This window comes from Lissotriton helveticus, chromosome 9, assembly GCF_964261635.1.
Source record: "Lissotriton helveticus chromosome 9, aLisHel1.1, whole genome shotgun sequence".
NCBI lineage: Eukaryota > Metazoa > Chordata > Amphibia > Caudata > Salamandridae > Lissotriton > Lissotriton helveticus.
The window spans coordinates 980938081-980958687 of NC_136070.1; the positions used below are offsets into that span (position 1 = coordinate 980938081).

At 52.3% G+C, this 20607-nt stretch overlaps 1 protein-coding gene across 1 annotated transcript in view; it reads right to left on the minus strand.

The window, feature by feature from the left end:
* FANCD2 (FA complementation group D2) overlaps window positions 1-20607 on the minus strand; it is a 909275-nt gene that overhangs the window by 447810 nt on the left and 440858 nt on the right. The gene's annotated exons all lie outside the window — the stretch shown is intronic.

Here is a 20607-nt window from a genome sequence, read left to right on the forward strand (position 1 = left end):
CAGCAGTGTCTCTCAGACAGTCGTGGAATGCTTCTAAAGTTATAGAGTCTTCACCCTCCCAGGAAACAATAAGCTGGGTGTCGTCTGCGTAATTTACTGTGGTCATGGTATGTGATTTAATGAGAGAAACCAGTGGTAGTAAATATACATTGAAGAGAATCGGACTGATAGAGGAACCCTGGGGTACACCGTGAGGGACTGGGGAAAAAGGCAGATTGATAGGGGGGGAGGGATACAGCCTGTTTCCTGTCGCTGAGAAAAGAGTGGAACCAGAGCAGGGCAGAGCCATCAACACCCGCCGCTCTCAGCCTCTTCTGTGGCGAATAGATCTAACCAAGGCTCTCCCCATTGCTGAAAGAGGCCTTTCGCCACGTCCGAGTTCAGACGCCATTCGTGATCCACCGAGCACCGACGGCTGAGTTCGTCCGCCCTGGCGTTCAGAGAACCTGCCAGGTGTTGAACCGTCAGAGTCACGCCCTGACGTTCCAGCCATTGCCAGAGGCGCAGAGCCTCCTGGCAAAGGGTCCACGACCCCACACCGCCCTGTTTGTTGCAGTACCACATGGCGGTGGTGTTGTCCGTGAACACCTGCACTACACTCCCGTTGACAAAGGGGAGGAATGCCTTCAGTGCTAGGCGAATCGCCCGCAGCTCCAACATGTTGATATGGAGCCGGGACTCCGCCGGAGACCAGATGCCTCTGATCTCCGCCTCTCCCAAGTGGCCACCCCAGCCCTGGAGGGACGCGTCCGTCACAACCACGTGCTCCGGTTGGGGAAGGGAGAGGGATCTGCCTCTGACCCAATCGCGGTCCGTAAGCCACCACTGCAACTGTCTCGCAGTGCCCTCCGAGATCAGGACATGGTCGGATAGGTTGCCCTGATGCTGGGCCCACTGAAACTTCAGGTCCCACTGCAGAGCCCGCATCCGCCACCTGGCGTGATGCACCAGTAGGATGCAGGAGGCCATCAGCCCCAGAAGCCGCAGCGTCAACCTGACCGAAACCCGGGATAACGGCTGAAAGATGGGAATCAGAGCCTGAATATCCCGGACCCGCCGTTCCGGAGGATAAACCCGAAACTGCGCCGAGTCGAGAACCGCTCCGATGAAAAGGAGCTTTTGAGAGGGACACAGGTGTGATTTCGGCACATTGATGGAAAACCCCAGCTCGTGCAGGAGGTCTGCCGTCATCTGAAGGTGGTGGACGACTGTTTGGGGCGAGCCCGCCTTCAACAACCAGTCGTCGAGGTAGGGGAAGACTGAAACCCCTAACCGGCGCAGATGAGCTGCGACCACCGCCATCACTTTCGTGAACACCCGTGGGGCGCTGGTAAGGCCGAATGGGAGCACGATAAACTGAAAGTGCTCGTGGCCTACCGTGAACCGCAGGTAACGCCGGTGGGCCGGCAGGACGGGGATGTGAAAATACGCATCCTGCAAGTCCAACGCTACCATCCAGTCTTGTGGGTCTAGAGCAGCCAAGACCTGAGCCAAAGTCAACATCTTGAACTTCTCCTTCCGGAGGAAGCCGTTGACGTCCCTGAGGTCCAAGATAGGACGGAGGCCTCCTTTGTCCTTCTTGGGCACCAGAAAGTAGTGGGAGTAGCAACCACACCCTACTTCTGGCCCAGGAACGCGCTCGATGGCCCCCTTGGCCAAGAGGGCCGTAACTTCCTCCTGCAGAAGTGTCAAGTGGTCCCCCGACACACGGTGGTTCTGCGGTGGCATGGCTGGAGGAGTGGACTCGAAGGGGAGGGAGTAGCCCCTTCGGACGGGCTGCAGCACCCACCTGTCCGATGTAATCGCGCGCCAGCGGGAGCGGTGATGGCGAACCCTGCCACCCACTGGCGTCACGTGAGCTCGAAAGCTCGGACTAGGAAGATTTGGAGGCTGCAGCAGGGGGAGGTGTGGACTGACCTCGCCGCTGCCCTCTACCGCCACCACGGCGGAATCCACGGCCGCCACCGCGCTGGGGAGCGTTCTGCGGCGCGTGGCTGGCAGCTCACGTGGGACCGCCCCATCCTTGGCCACGAAAGGGGCGAAACGAACCCGTCTGCTGGCGCTGGGTCGAAAGACCCAAGGACTTGGCCGTGACCCTGGAGTCCTTGAAGCGCTCAAGCGCGTTGTCCGCCTTGTCACCGAACAGGCGACTGCCATCAAATGGCATGTCCATGAGGGCATTCTGGACGTCTGGCGAGAAGTTGGCAGATCTCAGCCAAGCATGGCGACGAATCGCCACCGTCGTGGACATAGCCCGTCCCAGCGAGTCGGTCGTGTCAAGACCACACCTGATCGAGTACCTCGCCGCGTCCCGGCCTTCAACCAAGGCCTGGTTGAGCTTGTCCCGCACTTCCTGTGGGCATTGCGGCAGACACTCCGCGACCGTATCCCACAGGGAGTGGGTGTAGCGGCCCAAGAGGCACGCGGTATTACAAGACCGCAGTCCAGCGCTCAAAGAGGAAAATACCTTTTTGCCAAATTGGTCATACCGCTTCGATTCCCGATCGGGCGGGGCCGACGGGAATGCGGACTGTGAAGTGGAGGCCTGGATCACCAGACTCTCCGGGGAGGGATGGGTGGAGAGGAAGACAGGGTCGTCCGAGCACGGACGGTGACGCCTGGCAACGTTCCGGTCAACCGGCGCACCGGAAGCGGGCCTGGACCAGGTGCCCAAAAGGACATCCGTCAGGGCCTCATTAAACGGCAGCAGAGGCTCCTGAGGGCATGACTGCGGTTTAAACACTTCCGTCAGAATGTTAGGTTTGACCTTAGCGACGGGGAGCTCAAGGCGCAAAGCCTTGGCAGCCCTCATCAGGACCACTGAATAGGCAGCCCCCGCCTCAGACGCCACAGGGGAAGGCGAGACAAACCCAGGGTTGGGCGACTCGTCCAGGACACTGGCATCACCCAAGTCACCTACCCAGTCCACGTCATACTGGCAGGCACGGGATAAAGGGTCCTCAGACCCCTCCCAACCCTCTCCATACTCGTCCTCATCGTCGTAGACTGGGTCGACGACATAGACTGGTTCCTCGGGGTCAATGGGCCCCATCGGCGCCGGATCCGGCGTCGGACGACGCCGGTCCGACTCCGCGTCAGGAGTCAGAGAGGGAATGGGGGTGGCGCCACGCGGCGTCGGCGCCGGGGACCCGACGCCGGCCGGAGCCGACGGCGGAGTCCCGACGTCGCGCGGAGGCGGCACCACGGGATGACCCAACGGAATCGACGCCGGAGAGGCCGGTAGACCAGCCGGCGACGAACCTGAGGGGCCCAGCGGCGCCGGGGCCGGAGCCACCGGCGGCGTCGGGGCAGGAGCACCCGAACCGCTCGGGCCCCCAGACGGGACCGACGGGCCCGCAGGCGCCGTAGGCCCCGCCGGAGGAGACCTCGCCCTCATAGCCATGAGGAACGCATCAATCTCCTCACGCGACGCGCCTTCCCCAGGGACCGACGGGTATGGGGCAGACGGCGTCGGCGACCCACGCGGGGCCGCGGGGGTGGGGCCACCCGAACCCCCGGCCGCATCACGCGGGCGTCGGGGGGAGTCGGGGGTGCGATGACGACGCCCCGACTTCTTACGCTTACCTGACGAACCGGAGGAATGGTGGCGACTCCCGGAGCGCTCATGGCGGCTCCGCGATCGTTCCCTCGACCGCTCCCTCGACCTCCGACCGGACCGGGACCGCTCTCGACGCGGGGCCGACACTCGGAGCTCGAGAAGCTTGCGGGACCGCTCCCGCCTAGCTTTACCAGTCAAGGCCCGACAGTCGACGCAGGACTCCACGTCGTGGTCCGCGCCCAGACACCGGAGGCAGAGTCGATGGTGGTCGGTGACTGACATCAGGCGGTCGCACCCGTCGCAACTCTTGAAACCGGGCATCCTACCGGCACCGTAGAAGAATTAGGATTTAACAAAAACTTGGTCAAAAGACCGGAGTACTGCTCTTCTGATCTGCGCTAACTGGCGCGGAAAAAAGAAGAACTGACGTCAGCGCGCGGAGGCGGCGTCTATATACTCCAGCGACGTCATCACGGCGCACGACGCCGACGACGGACGCGGAGCCGCAGGGGACGCCTGCAGACGACGCCTACCGACGCGCAGGGGTACTGCTACGCAAAAGTTTCCGGATCCAGACTGACGCCTGGGGATATTCTAAGGTAAGGAATCTAATACTAACCTGTTTCTTTCAGATGTTGGTCATACTTACCCTTAACATTGATAGGCAGAGTGACTTTAGTAAAAATGATGCTCTTACCCAAAATGATTTATATCTTCCAAAATATACCGTTAGCCTTCAAAGAAGAAAGTCTGAAGAAAATTCATTCGAAAATTAATTCATTCATATGGGTTCAAAAGGGATGAGAATCTCCTGGAAGAAGCTCAGAAGGAGGAAAAATAAGGGTGGCTTGATCGCACCGGATATAATTACTTATGTATGGGTTTTCTTAATGAAGGCTGCTAAGATGCTGTTGGTTGAGCCCAATTTCTCAGATATAGGTATAATGTACAGGGAAATGTTGCAGGATTTGAAAGGAGCAGACCATGCATATTTGTATAAATTTGGAGACCCTCGCTACTTTAAAAAGGTTTGATTAAAATGATTAAGAGATTTGGCGATTACATGGAGCAAAATTAGAAAGCTTTTAAAAATCAGCTACTATAGCGCTAAGGCGCCTATATGGGACACACCTGGCTCACCGGAGTGGACAAAAGACTCATTAGCTACCCCGCTAAAACTAGCTGGTGTAATTCGCTGGGAACAACTTATGCCAGAGGGATCTTTGCTATCCTGGGAAGATCTAAGATTGATAACAGATAATCGAATAGCGAAATTTAAATATTTGCAGATAAAAAGTTGGTCGCAAGTGGTTGGCGATTTGGTTGGTAGTGCTAATGAGTTCGAGAACGTGTTAAGATCTGCACAACAAAACAAGAAAGAAGTTGCAATTCTTTACTGGCTCTTGATAGAGCTGGCAGACGGGGATTTCATCCTACCAGTACAACTGTGGGGCGAGTGCTTGCCAAGCGCAAGCTTAGAAGATATATGGCAAGTATCTTTTGAGCTATCATATTCTACAGTTCAAGCTGCCAATTTAAGGAGAACCCATCTTTTCTCTCTCCACAGAGTATACTGGTCTCCTCTCAAATTATTAAAGTTTGCAAAAGGCATAATCCCATTCTGTCCAAAATGTCGGAGGGAAAAAGCTGATGATGTACATATGTTTGTAAGCTTCCATAGTCTACAGAAATTTTGGGACTTGGTAAGGAAAGGTATGAAAGAAATATTTGGGTTCGAAATTCAGGTGAGCAGTCTGTTAATATTCTTCGGCATCTTCCCGAATTACAATCTGTTGCCATTGGATATTAATAAGCTCTGTTTTTATCTCATTTTATTAGCGCGCAGAGAAATCTGTAAATGTTGGATCAAATGTACCCCTCCGGTTTATTTAGACTGGTTTAATTCCCTGAAATATGTAATGAAATTAGATATAGCTACACGAAAAGAAAACAATAAGAAAAGGGCTTTTTGGATTCCATGTAAAGAATGGATAGAGGGATGATTATTTTATGTTGTATTTCTTTATTGTTAGGTCTCGCGACCTATCGATGCGCGCATGCGCATCGAGCGGAGCGAGAATTCAAGCGGCGAAAACATCATGAAACCACCAGCTTTTTGCTGGCGTTTTCATGAAGTTCATGTGAACCACGTGTTCAAACATGAACGCGCATCAGCCTCCCTCCATTTGCCGCACAGCACATCAAAGGGCTTCGCCCAGTGTGCGCTCTGCGGCTTCTCCTCCCCTAATTACGCCGCACACAGCCTTCCTTTCATTTTTCCTCCCCCTCCCCAGCCAGCTTCCCCCAGGCCGTGTTCCCTCAGATATGCTATTGCATATCGTTTGCTACCTCTTGTATTTTGTTGCTCTTGATACTTGCACAACTGTCACTATTGTCTCATGTAACGTAACGTTTGCTTTTGTAACATGCTCACTTGTAATTTTTGCTTCATGTATCACTACTGTTGTCCTCGCTTTATAAAAACTGCTCCCTCGCTCTTCTGCCGCCGCCATCGCCTTGGGCTCTTGCGCTCCTTTCTCCCTCTCTCCCGCTGCCTAGTCCTCCCACCCCCTCCCTCTCCAGCGCGCGCTCCACTCGCATCTGCCTGCTGCTCCGACCCAGCAATGCCGAGAAGCTTGTTTCCTCTAAGACCATATCGTTTGCTACCTCTTGTATTTTGTTTGCTCTTGATACTTGCACAACTGTCACATTTTGTCTCATGTAACGTAACGTTTGCTTTTGTAACATGCTCACTTGTAATTTTTGCTTCATGTATCACTACTGTTGTCCGCACTATATAACAAGCATTGGCATAGCCAATAGGTCTCGCTTGTGGGACCTTAGAAGTATTTAGTTTTGCAGCACAATATCCTTGTTGCATAATCGGATATTGTGCTGCAAAACTAAATACTTCTAAGGTCCCACAAGCGAGACCTATTGGCTATGCCAATGCTTGTTTTTAGGGGTATGTTTGTACAATGATTATGCCTCTACATGGAATTACTTCACCTCTTGGTCAGTTCTGAGGTCCATAGATAGAAGTAAAGAACAGACAAAGCACGAGAGGTTCTGTGTAAAGTGCACACCATTAAACGAGTGAGCTCGCGCTGGTTTCATAAGACGAATTAAACCTCGCTCTGGTAAGATTTAATGGCGTAGGAGGACAAAAAAAAAGTAAGTAACTTGTTCTTCTCGACAGACTTCTCGACAGATAAGATGCAACCCTATCCCTCCATGCTTGTTGATGTACCACATCACGATTGTAGGGTCTGTCAAGATTTGCATAGACTGGCAGCGAAGGAACAGCAGGAAGGATTTGAGCACCAGTCACATCCCCTGAGCAGAAGCAGATGTCATGCTGGTCCCTTGATGTATATTTGTCCATCACTGTCCCTGGGCTTAAACCTTGACCATGGGTGGTGACATCTTGTACTGCTGCTGGAAATTTGAAAGGGATTACGACAAATGCCGAAGGGTTCCCTGAGGAGAGCTGAAGCTCTGGATCCGCGTCAATGGTGTGGAAAAAGGAACTGAAGTCAAGAAGCTGGTGGAAGCACCTAATGGTGTCCCTTCTGGTACCAAAGTGGAGCCAGCTCCCCATCTATCATGGAGAGCTATTGAAATATTTCCAGATTCAGTCTGACGCTTGGGATATTCAAAATGTGAGAAATCTGCAGGTAGAAGTATACATCAGAAACTGGTGTACTGTAAGGATAGACATGAGCATGATTTTATGCTATTGAAAGGTTTAGGAAGTTTAGACAAGAAAGGCCTCACAGTAAAAAGAGAGATATGCCAGTTCAGAGACGGCACTGTGTCATAAATGGGGGAACCCATCTCGGGAGAGGGAACCAGTACAAAGACTGATTATAACAATCTATTCATAAGACACCAGCACTTGCGAACAAAGGTCAATTGTATTCTTCCCTCCAGTGAGTCAACTACTATTTGAAGTTCATCAAGAACTTTGGTAGCCACATCCACCCAATAAGACTCCTCATTATTAAGAAAAGGGAAAAAATTAAACATGGCCAATAAATATTGGAATGCTTTCGATGAAGTGATGAAGTAGCTAGGTTTTCCGCCAAAATCATTTTGCCATGAATCACAAGACTGTGTTTACGAAAGATGCTAATCTGAGGGGCCTGGGTACTGTGTTGTCCCAGGTCGAAAATGAGGAGCAAAGGTGAACGGTATTAGCTTACCGGTTGCTACAAGGTGATGAAGCAAATTGCTCAGTAATTAAACAAGATGCACTAGTGTGCACGTGCAATCTATTGTTTTGATTTTTTTCCTTGCAGTTTACAGTTTTTGGCTAGGAGTGATCACAGATTCCTGGTGAAGCTATTCTCATATAAAGGGAATGAGAGGGCAACTCCACACATAATTCGATGAGTAAAGGAAGTCAGAGTTCAATTTCCAAGTCTTTTTCAGGCCCTAAGAATAAAGCTGCAGATTGCATCTTCCTTTTTCCCAAGGCCATGACCAAGGACTGTAGTGTACCCTTGCCTGTGATGTGAGTAAATGATAGTGCTATGGTGCGAGAGGAGTGGGAAAGAGGAAAAAGTGAAGAATGAGAGTGCTGAACAATCTTGGTGCATATGTGGTTTGTGTTTGACCCAATTTCAGTGCACTTTCAGAGGCACGGAAACTATATTGGGTGGTTAGAGATGAATTACACTTGGTGGGCAGTAAGTTAAGTATGAGAGATAGATTAGTTCTATCTGGGGCAGCCAAGCTAGAGCTAGTGAATTACAGCTTCTAAGGACACTTAGAAATCTCAACAAGGTAAGATTAATGGAGCATTAGTGGTACCAAGATGGATCAGATGATGAAAGGAGTAGAAAAGGACTGTATGCAGTGAGCATGATGTGATCAATGTAGAACTGCAAGCAAGATTCCCCTGTCTTTAGTGGAAGGGCTAGAGTGCTATGGCTTAAGGTGAGCATGGGCACTGTACATCCTTCCTATTTCATGCAACATGCGATGTTATTTTGGTAGTAGACTATATGACAAATTTGGCTGCTGCCAAGTGTGTGAGATCTGTTACTACCAGTCAGTGCTGACATTTTTGAGGGATGAATCACCCAAGTGAAGGCATACCGAAGATCGCAGAGACGGACAACGGAGTGCAGTTTGTGTTCGAAGAGGTGTAACAATTCTTCAGTGACCTGGCGATTCCCCATCATGGGGTAGCTCTAAACAGACCCCAGGGAAATAAATTGGAGAACATTATAAATAGGTTGGTGAAGGGTTGAGTAGAAAGGACAATACAACTCAGGATGCCATTGATGAATGTTCTGAGAGAAACAATTGAGTCCCTTAGAACCAGATCACAGTGTTAAAGTGGTGGCCTTTACTGAAAACTTGAGGGAACATATGGCAAGAATTAAACTGAATCCATCATGGCAAAATCTGTAAGCCCAGAAGAGAGTGGGTGTGAAGTCTATGGTGAGTTGAAGAGTTGCAAAACATCTGTGCAAGTACAGCTTGTAGTACGATCGGACACAATGCCAAATGAGCGAATTGCAAGTGTATGATTAATTTATGCTTAAGAAAATTAGATTGGTAGAGAAAGGGACTTCTGGATTTCTTGGATCTTTTAAGATTAATAGAGTAAAGAGAAATGTTAGAGGTGGATTCAGAAGCTATCGTGAAACACATGTAGGCATTTCTGAAGTTTCGATCAAATTGACATCCCTGAGTGTCTTCTATTACCATTCAAACGATAATAACATTTGAAAAAAGTTTCTAAATAAAAAATAGTTCAAGAGTTGTTTCTTTTACATTAAATGTATACACATTGACAACGCGAAAGGATTCTGAAATGGTGCACCTGATTATAGTCAAATATTGGTGGAGTCAGGTCCACGGTCAAAGGATACATTTTTCAAGAAGCACCACCCGAAGAGCAGCCACAAGAGGCCCAAAACAGAGGAGTCAGTAGAATGTAATTATGTGATATGGGATGTTATCTAGAATGTACAGGTTAAAGTGAGATGAAACCATGAGCGACAAAGTCATGCACCTTGCTGAGCTACTTGGCGTATTTGGTAGAGAATTCTCTGGTACCAATAAAATCATCCTTGTTATTTACTGAACTGTGTTGAGCAATTCTTTTTAAGCTAGACGCACAAGTTACTTACCTTCGGTAACGATATATCTGTAAGAAACAGTGGTTAGTATTATATTCCTTACCTTAGAATATCCCCAGGCGTCAGACTGGATCTGGAAATTTTTGCGTAGCAGTACCCTTGCGCGTTGGTAGGCGTCGTCTGCGGCTCCACGTCTGTCGTCGGCATCGTTGGCGCCGGGATGACGTTGCCGGAGTACTTAGACGCCGCCCTCGCGCGCTGACGTCAGTTCTTATACACAGCTTTTCCGCGCCAGAAATGCAGAGCCATGATAAAAACCAACACTGGTGCCATGAAACTAGGGCCCTGAAAGGGGATGACCTTAACCCTAGATATCGATTCGCAGAACGGGGAGGATGGATGGGGCGGTAAGGAATCTAATACTAACCACTGTTTCTTACAGATATATCGTTACCGAAGGTAAGTAACTTGTGCATCTGAAAGAAACAGGTTAGTATTAGATTCCTTACCTTAGAATAGATACCCCAGCAAAACCAACCTCGGTGGTGGGTCTGCGAACCAATAATCACACCAGGAAGTCCTGGAGGACAGAACGGCCAAAGAGCCATCCCTCCGGACTTGGCAGTCCAGGCAGTAGTGTCTTGCGAACGTGTGCAGCGAGGCCCATGTAGCTGCCTGACATATGTCCTGCAAGGGGACTCCCCGGCCCAGGGCAGTAGTAGCCGCCGTGGCCCGAGTGGAATGGGCCCTCAGCCCAACAGGAGGTTCCTTCTTAGCCAAAGAGTAGCACGCCTTGATGCACAACACGACCCACCGAGAGATGGTCCATTTGTGCACCGCCCGACCCTTCTTAGCGCCCACGTAACCAACAAAGAGTTGGTCATCCACCCGGAACTGGCGTGTGCGATCCAGATAGTATGAGAGCGCACGTTTTGGGTCCAGACGGTGGAGCCTCTCTTCCTCTTTCGAGAGATGCGGAGGCGGAAAGAAGGTGGGTAAGGTAATGGACTGCCCGATGTGGAAGGCTGTGACTACCTTGGGCAGGAAAGAGGGTCTTGTCCGCACGTTTTGGGTCCAGACGGTGGAGCCTCTCTTCCTCTTTCGAGAGATGCGGAGGCGGAAAGAAGGTGGGTAAGGTAATGGACTGCCCGATGTGGAAGGCTGTGACTACCTTGGGCAGGAAAGAGGGTCTTGTCCGTAACACAAACTTGTCCGGATAGACAGAAAGGAAAGGAGGCTTAGAGGAAAGAGCCTGGAGCTCACTCACACTCCTGGCAGAGGTGATGGCAACCAGGAAAGCAGTCTTAAGCGTAAGAAGACGGAGAGGACAGTTATGAAGCGGCTCAAAAGGAGCGCACATCAGGTAAGTTAGAAGCAGGTTCAAGTCCCACTGGGGCATCACGAAAGGAACAGGGGGGAACATATGAGTGACGCCCTTCAAGAATCTGTTAACAATCGGGGACTTGAACAAAGAAGGCTGATCAGGTAGCCTCAAGAAGGCGGAAAGGTAGCACTTGATAGTCCCCAGAGCAGAGCCCTGCTAGGCAAGAGAAAGAAGGAAGAGGAGAACCTCAGAAAGGGGGGCAGAAAGTGGATCCACAGCCTTTGCTGTGCACCATGCCACAAATCTGTTCCACCTGCAGGCGTATACCGACTTTGTGGAGGGACGCCTGGCTGCCAGAATCACATTACAAACTTAAGGAGGCAAGTCAAATGGCCTCAACTGCCGCCGCACAATCTCCAAGCACGGAGGTGGAGACTGGACAGGTTTGGGTGGAGGACCGTCCCCTGCTGCTGCGACAGAAGGTCCTCCTGAAGAGGCAGACGAATCGGGGGATCGACAGACATGCTGAGTAGCTCTGGATACCAATATCTTCGTGCCCAGTCCGGAGCCACAAGGATAACTTGGGCCCGGTCGCGCCTGATCTTCTTCAGCACTCTGGGCAGAAGTGGTATAGGCGGAAAGCGTACAACAGACCGCAGCTCCACTCACGACGAAAAGCATCTCCGAGCGAGTGCCGCCTTGGAAATTCCAACGCGCAGAACTGATGACATTGCGCGTTCTCTTCTGTGGTGAATAGATCTAACCAAGGCTCTCCCGATTGCTGAAAGAGGCCTTGCGCCACGTCCGAGTTCAGACGCCATTCGTGATCCATCATGCACTGACGGCTGAGTTTGTCCGCCCTGGCGTTCAGGGAACCTGCCAGGTGTTGAACCACCAGGGTCACGCCCTGATGTTCCAGCCACTGCCAGAGGCGCAGAGCCTGCTGGCATAGGGTCCACGACCCCACCCCTCCCTGTTTGTTGCAGTACCACATGGCGGTGGTGTTGTCCGTGAACACCTGCACTACACTCCCCCGGACAGAGGGGAGGAATGCCTTCAGTGCAAGCCGGATCGCCCGCAGTTCCATAAGGTTGATGTGGAGCCGGGACTCCGCCGGAGACCAGAGGCCTCTGATCTCCCCCTCTCCCATGTGGCCCCCCAGCCCTGGCCGTCACAACTACGTGCTCCGGTTGGGGTAGGGAGAGGTATCTGCCGCTGACCCAATCGTGGTCCGTGAGCCACCACTGCAACTGTCTTGCAGTGCCCTCCGAGATCAAGACATGGTCGGACAAGTTGACCTGATGCTGGGCCCACTGAAACTTCAGGTCCCACTGCAGAGCCCGCATCCGCCACCGGGCGTGATGCACCAGAAGGATGCAGGAGGCCATCAGCCCCAGAAGCCGCAGCGTCAACCTGACCGAGACTCGAGATAAAGGCTGAAAGATCGGAATTAGAGCCTGAATATCCCAAACCCGCTGTTCGGGAGGATAAACCCGAAACTGCGCAAAGTCTAGAACCGCTCCGATGAAGAGGAGCTTCTGAGAGGGACACAGGAGTGACTTCGGCACATTGATGGAGAACCCCAGCAGGTGCAGGAGGTCGGCCGTAGTCTGGAGGTGGCTGACGACTGTCTGGGGCGAGCCCGCCTTCAACAACCAGTCGTCGAGGTAGGGGAAGACTGAAACCCCTAACCTGCGCAGATGAGCTGCGACCTCCGCAATCACTTTCGTGAACACCCGTGGGGCGCTGGTAAGGCCGAAGGGGAGCACGGTAAACTGAAAGTGCTCATGGCCTACCGTGAACCGCAGGTAACGCCGGTGGGCCGGCAGGACGGGGGGGTGAAAATAAGCGTCCTGCAAGTCCAACGCTACCATCCAGTCTCCAGGGTCTAGGGCAGCTAAGACCTGAGCCAATGTCAGCATATTGAACTTCTCCTTCCGGAGGAAGCCGTTGACGTTCCGTAGGTCCAAGATAGGGCATAGGCCCCCTTTGCCCTTCTTGGGTACCAGAAAGTAGTGGGACAACCACACCCTACTTCTGGCCCAGGAACGAGCTCGATGGCCCCCTTGGCCAAGAGGGCCGTAACTTCCTCTTGTAGAAGTTTCAAATGATCCCCCGACACGCGGTGGTACTGTGGTGGCATGGTTGGAAGGGACGCCTCGTAGGGGAGGGAGTAGCCCCTTCGATCGATTTGCAGCACCCTCCTGTCCGATGTGACAGTGCGCCAGTGGTGGTGGTGATGGCTGACCCTGCCCCCCACTGGCGTCACATGGGCCTGAAAGCACCGACTAGGAGGGTTTTGAGGCGGATGCTGCAGGGGTAGGTGTGGACTGGCCTCGCCGTTGTCCCCGACCGCCGCCATGGCGGTTTCCACGTCCGTCACTGCGCTGGATGGTAGTCTGCGGCCCGTGGCTGGCAGGACGTGTGGGGGCGCCCCTTCCTTGGCCACGAAAGGGGCGAAAGGCAGCCGTTTGCTGGCGCGGGCCGAGAGGCCCAAGGACTTGGCCGTAGCCCTGGAGTCCTTAAAGCGTTCAAGCGCATGGTCTGCCTTGTCGCCAAAGAGGCGACGGCCATCAAACGGCATGTCCATAAGGGTGTTTTGGACATCAGCCGAAAAGTTGGCGGACCTCAACCAGGCGTGGCGACAAATCGCCACCGGCGTTGCCATTGCTCTGCCCAGTGAGTCTGTGGTAACCAGCCCACACCGGATGGAATACCGTGCCGCATCTCGACCCTCCGCAAGGGCTTGGGAGTCCGGACCTCCTCCGCACATAGTGGCAGCACGTCAGCGACAGTGTCCCACAGAGAGTGGGTGTAACGGCCCAAGAGGCATGTGGTGTTGACTGACCGCAATCCCAAACTCAGGGAGGAGAATACCTTCTTCCCGTATTGCTCATACCTCTTGGATTACCGATCGGGGGGGGCGACAAGAATGCGGTCTGGGAGTTAGAGGCCTGGATAACCAGGCTCTTGGGAGTGGGATGGGTGGACAGGAATCAAGGGTCGCCCGGAGCCGGGCGGTGGCGCCTGGCCACGTTCCTATCTACAGGTTGACCTGTAGCTGGCTTGGACCAAGTGCCCAGAAGAACGTCAAGACAAGGCCTCATTAAAAGGCAGCAGAGGCTCGGCCGAGCTTGTCTGCGGTTTAAGGACCTCTGTGAGGAGGTTAGTCCTCACGGCCGTGACGGGGAGCTCAAGGCCTAAGGCCTTGGCAGCACGCGTCAGCACCACACTATAGGCAGCCCCCTCCTCCGTAGCCACGGTAGGAGGGGAGACAAACCAGTGTCGGGCAAAATGTCCAAACCACTGGCCTCCCCAAGCTCACCTGTCCAGTCCTGAAAAGACTGACACTCACGTGTCAGAGGGTCCTCGGAACCCTCCCAATCCCCCTCGTCACCCATCGCCTGATACTCAGGCTCAAAGGACGGGCCGAGTCGTAGAAGTAAAATTCTCCCATCGGCGCCAAGAGCGGCGCCGCTCCGGCGACGGACCCGAATCGATGGTAGGACGGGGGACGGCGTCGTCCTGGGACGGCGCCGGGAGTGACACCCTGGGGGACGGCGCCAGCGAGGTCATGAGGTCGACCGGCGGCGACCCGGATCCGGCAGGGCCTCGTGGCGCCGGGCCCGAAGTCGCCGACGGCGTCAGACCCGGAGCACCCGACGGCGCCGGGGCCGAAGCACCCGGCCCGCTGGGGGTCCCAGTCGGGGCCGCTTGGCCCAAAGGCGCCGCGGAACCCGACGGAGGAGTGAGCGACCTCATGGCAGAGAGGAAGGCCTCGATCTCCTCCGGCGTTGCATGCTGCCCAGGGACCGGCGGGTATGGAGCAGGCCGCGACGCCTGCGGCTCCGGTGGAGCCGCGGTGTCGCCCGGCCGCGTCGCGCGAGCTTCGGGGGGAGTCAGAAGAGCGATGTCGTCTCTTCAACTTCTTGTGCCTCTTACCTGAGGACTTCGAGCCCGAAGACTGATGACGACTCCCGGAACTGTGGTGACTCCGGCCCCGCGACCGGTCCCTCGACCTCCTTCCGGACCGGGACCTCGAGCGGCGTGGGGCTGACTGCCGGAGCTCGAGTCGCTTGCGGGACCGCTCCCGTCTAGCTTTAGACGTCAGGGCTCGGCAGTCGGAGCAGGACTTGTCGTCGTGGTCTGAGCCCAGACAGTGAAGACACCAGCGATGGGGGTCGGTAATCGACATTAGTCGGTTGCAATCGACGCAGGGTTTGAACCCGGGCATCCATACCGGCACCGTCGGAGTCGAGAGACTCGAAAGATGATCAAAAAGGATCGAAAAAGTTAGTCAAAAATTGACTAGGGTACAACTTTTTCCGGATCGGCGCTTGCTGGCGCGGAAAAAAGAAGAACTGATGTCAGCGCGCGACGGCGGTGTCTAAGTATAGCTATAGTAAGTATAGTATAGTAAGATAGCTACCTCACATATTCCTGGCTGCTCACTAGTGTCACCTTGACTCAGGTAACTTGTTGTTTGCATTTGTATTTTTTACCAGTATACCATTAATACTATACTTCCACTTGTTTACTGCACATTTTCTGTGGGTGGCACCCAGAGCGCTGTTAACTCCTGTACTGCGCTTTTAACTCCTGTACTGCACTGATTGCTACCTCTTATACTTGTACATCTTTTGTGGAATATAACCTCTCCCCTCCCCTCCTAACAACACAGTGGATGGACTAACCCGACCCCCCCCCCCCTGTAAGGGAAACTATCTCTCTAAGGCACATCAACAATAAAGAAAGGTCTACCTCTGGCACCCTATATACTACCCTGGTGGCCATCCTTAAATAGCTCTCCACTGGGGGGGCCATTGTAGTCGAGTCACCCGCACCCACTGCCCATACTTTTTTCACTTAAGCTTATTGCCCCGCACCTCTTCTACCCACGCCTCTTCACCATGGAACGCTTGGGCGAGCACACCTACAAAATCATCTACCCACCTGAGTTCACCAAAAAAAACGCCAAACGCTACAAACACAACTTCCTAAAGGCACACCCCGAATTACCGTGTGTGGACACCTACTTTTCACTGATTAATGGAGCCACGAACAACGATATCATTTTCTACACTCCACGTAGAGCACAATGGAGGAAAGCGTTCCTCTCCACTCTCTCTATTCACACCACCAATAAATCCGCACATGGCATAACTCTTTCTATCACACCATCCCGAGTTTTCCCTGGCAGAGCCACAATCACCATCTACAACAATGGGACCATTCTACTCCAAGGCAGTGATAAGAACCTTGACCGACTAGACAACCTATTCCCTACTTTCTTAGAACACATCACCAAACGGCGGATCTCCACTCCGCACACATCAAGCCGCACAACACCGCCCAACACCAATCTTCAATATACCCCGCATTGCCCATTACAACAGCGGAATGACATACACCTCTCCCATCCCCCCAGTGTTATAGTTACTCACACACCCGACGTTACCCCCCCACACCCCTCATCCACAGACGAAGATCATTCCCCCTCATACATCCAACATACCCCTACCCACCCTTCCCCCCACCTCTCACCTCACACGAGTCTCGCTGAACGCACCAACGCCCGGAGTATAACTCTCCCCCCCCCCCGCGGGAGATCTTCCTCCCACTCTACCCCCCCACCCACTCTCACCCCCCACTCCCCCACACTCACAACTAGCACCCTAGAACTCGCCTCCTCCCATACAATAACATCTCCCCTCCTCTCCCCCCCATACTCAGCCCCCGCTTCCTTCTTACCACCCCTATTTTCTGCGACCTTTACTCATCCCACAGCTCACCGGCGCCGCCTCCCACCGACGACCCCACCATTACACCCTACCCTCCCCCCTCATCACCCACACCCCTCGCACACAAAATTTCGCACCCACCGATTGCCACCCCACCCACTTTTACCGCAGAGCCCTCCACTAACGCTAGCATACCCCACCTCGCCGCCCCAAATACGCCCCCCAACTCCCCTCTCAACCTCTCGCCCATGGCACACATCACAAACACTATCCCCAATACTCCTCTGGACCTGATTTTATCCACCCTCCTACAACTCAAAGACGAGCTCCGGACCATCAAAGAGCTCCTTTGCACACCCTCCAGACAACACCGACCCACAACGACCACCACCGTAGCCAACAAACGACACACTCTCCCCACAGTCCCTCGCACTCAACTCTCTCCGCACTGGCCCACTATCCCCGCCCGCAGCAACACCCACCGCCCCCGGCGTGCCCTTAACTCCCTGTCGGACCGCGACTTATGCACCCTCCTTCGCTCATTTGGCCCAGGTCCGGTAAAACACACAACGCCCACACACCTCCCCACACCTACAATTCTCACAAATCCACTCAGGCACCCAACTCTAAGCAACAGAGTTTCTGTCCCAAACAACCTCAGAAAAGTCCCCCTATCTCTAGAACACTCATCCTCCATTCTCACCCCCAGACTCAAATGCATCCTTCTCAACTGCAGATCGGCCCAGAGACACTCCTCCGACATTGCAGATCTCGTTACATCAATGAATCTTGACCTAACCATTTTGACTGAAACGTGGCTAACAGAAGCCTCCACGCCTATTATGGACATACTAGTTCCCCCCAATTACCACATTATCAGACTCGACAGGTCCGGCAAGACGGGCGGGGGAATCGCATGCATTTTTAAGAGCAATCTCTCCGTTACCAAAGTCACCTCCCCCTCCCTCACTTCCTGTGAACTCTTCTGCCTCGATATCTCCAGCGAGGGCAAACCAGTATGTGCTCTACATCTCATCTATCACCCGCCTAGGGACAACCTCATCTTCACCCAACAACTCATGGACACTATCACTTCCAACGCTGGTCGGCAGATCACTCAAATCTACCTGGGTGACTTTAATCTCCACTGGAACGATCAGAAAGACGCAGTGGTGAATAGTCTCAAAACTTTCCTTAAAGCGCTTGACCTCACCCAAATATGCAACAGCCCAACACATGATAAAGGGTCGATACTAGATCTCATCATCGCCAAAGAGGACTCTACCCAACTGGGGGCAATCCAACCTTGTGACTGGTCAGATCACAACATCATCACCTTCTTTATCAATGAAAAAGTCAAACCTTCCCCGGCTCAACCCACCAAATCCAAGATCTGGAAAAGGGACATGAAGAATCTTAACCCCAACTCCCTACCTCCCCACACCTACAGGCTCCTCCTTCCCCCTGCCGACGTCTCTGATGTTCAATCACTGACCGACCTCTACCTCGACTCTATGAACTCAATAATCAACGAAACCGCCCCACTGAAACTAAAGAGAGTCTCTACCAAGAGCTCGAACCCTTGGTATGACGGCAGACTTAATGAAGACAGGCGTGCTATGCGATCGGCAGAGCGCACTTGGAGAGCTGACCCCTCATCACTACATCGCAAATTGCTCAAGAACAAGAGAAATGCCTACTTTAGGAAAATCAAGCGTGCGAAATCTGACTTCTTTAGCCTCCAGCTTGACCAAGCGAAAAACCGACCAAGAAAATTGTTCGAACTAGTCCAAAGTCAAACAAAGCCGCAACGCCTACAATCTAATAATACAACAAGCGATATCCCAAACAGCGAAGACTTTTCTGCTTTCTTCAAGCTAAAGACCGACAACTTAAGAATTGATCTCCTCAATGATGTAAGCCAAAACCTTGGCCGCATCAGAATGTCTAACACTCAGCCTAAGAATAGCGCATCATGGACGTCCTTCAACACCTACTCTGAAGAAGCAATGCACAGACTGCTCGGCACCTTGAAGCCCTCCAATCACCTCTCAGACCCCCTACCTGCTAATGCTGTAAAAGACTTCACCCCCATGCTCCTTCCACTCTGGACCAAAATCATTAACAGTTCCCTTCAACAAGGTCTCATCCCTGACTCTCTCAAGGTGGGGCAAGTCACGCCCATACTCAAGAAACCTACAGCTGACCCGTCTGACCTAAACAATTACCGTCCCATCACAAACATCCCCACCTTGGCCAAACTGCTGGAAAAATGTGTACAACTCCAACTAACAAAACACATTGATAAGTTTGACCTCCTCAACCCTCATCAATCAGGCTTCCGAGCGAAACACAGCACGGAAACGGCCATGACTCACATAATTGATGACGCCCTCCAAATTCTTGATCGCAATGATTCATGCCTCCTCATCCTTCTCGACCTTTCATCAGCATTTGACACGGTCAAACATGAGAACCTCCTGGAGCTACTAAACACTAGAATGGGCTTATCCGGGACTGTTCTCAAATGGTTCACCTCCTTCCTACATAACCGGTCTCAGAAGTTCAAGATCAATAATGAGCTGTCTTCGCCTGTGCCACTCGACCTAGGAGTTCCACAAGGATCCTCACTTTCACCCACACTGTTCAACCTCATCATGGAGCCGCTTGCCACCTTGCTCCAAGCATCCAATGTATACTTCCATATGTATGCTGATGACACTCAACTTTACCTAAAGGTACAATCCCCGGATGATATCAAACTCCTGAACTACACTCTTATAAAGACCCAATCGTGGTTGGCTGACAATCACCTCAAACTAAATGCTCTGAAAACTGAGTTCCTACTGATATCACCCCCTGCGAAAACTACCACTACCCAAATCTGGCTCAATCACCTAACAGCATTTAATGTCCGGCCCACCATCGTGGATTCTGCGAAATCCTTAGGGATCACACTTGACGCAAAGCTCAACATGCAACAGCACATTAGCAAAGCAACGAAAGGAGCTAATTTCCAAATCAACACATTGAGGAAACTTAAACCCTTCCTCCCAGCCAAAGCCTTCCAAAATGCTGTACAAGCCCTCGTCATCCCCCGCATAGACTATGGAATTGTGACACTCAGTGGTCTCCCTCTAGCAACAACTGCACCCCTAAGAGCCTCCTTGAACGCTGCCGCGAGACTCATTACTGGTTCAAGAAAACACTCACATATATCCCCTGACCTGAAATCCCTGAATTGGCTGCCCTTTGAAGCCAGAATACAACTGAAAATTGCTGTTATGACGCACTCGGCCGTACACCACAAGGCACCCAACTACCTCACACAAAAGGTGATTATATCAGGAGGATCGAGATCCAATAGAAGTACAAAAAATCTACTCCTGAAACCCCGCAGATTCCGGAAGGAAAAAACTTACAAACGCTCCTTCTCAGGAATGGCACCGAGGATTTGGAACGCACTCCCTCCGGAAACCAGGCTTATCTCCTCCACGGCCCTCTTCAAGAAAGAGGTGAAAGCCATCCTTATGGCTAAGTACACCTGAACTCTATTGTTTGTTGATCAGAGACTCCGCACCACAATGGTATCTTTGGCTACCTGATTGTCTAATGTCAAATAATATCATATTCTTCCTGATTATGATCCTTTCTTTCTTCTTGTTTGTCATAACTCTGCTATGATCAGTAGACCCTATTATGCTACTCACTAACCACCTATTATTAGACTATTCTCGGTAGTTTGCTGAAACTCGATGTCCCTACCCCTATTCTTTGTAACTTTTAGATAATGTCATAAGCCATCCCTTTAGCCTAAGCTCTCATATCTATTTCTATTTAGTTGGATCAAAGACTAAGTATCGTCTTATATTATCGATTACCTGATTG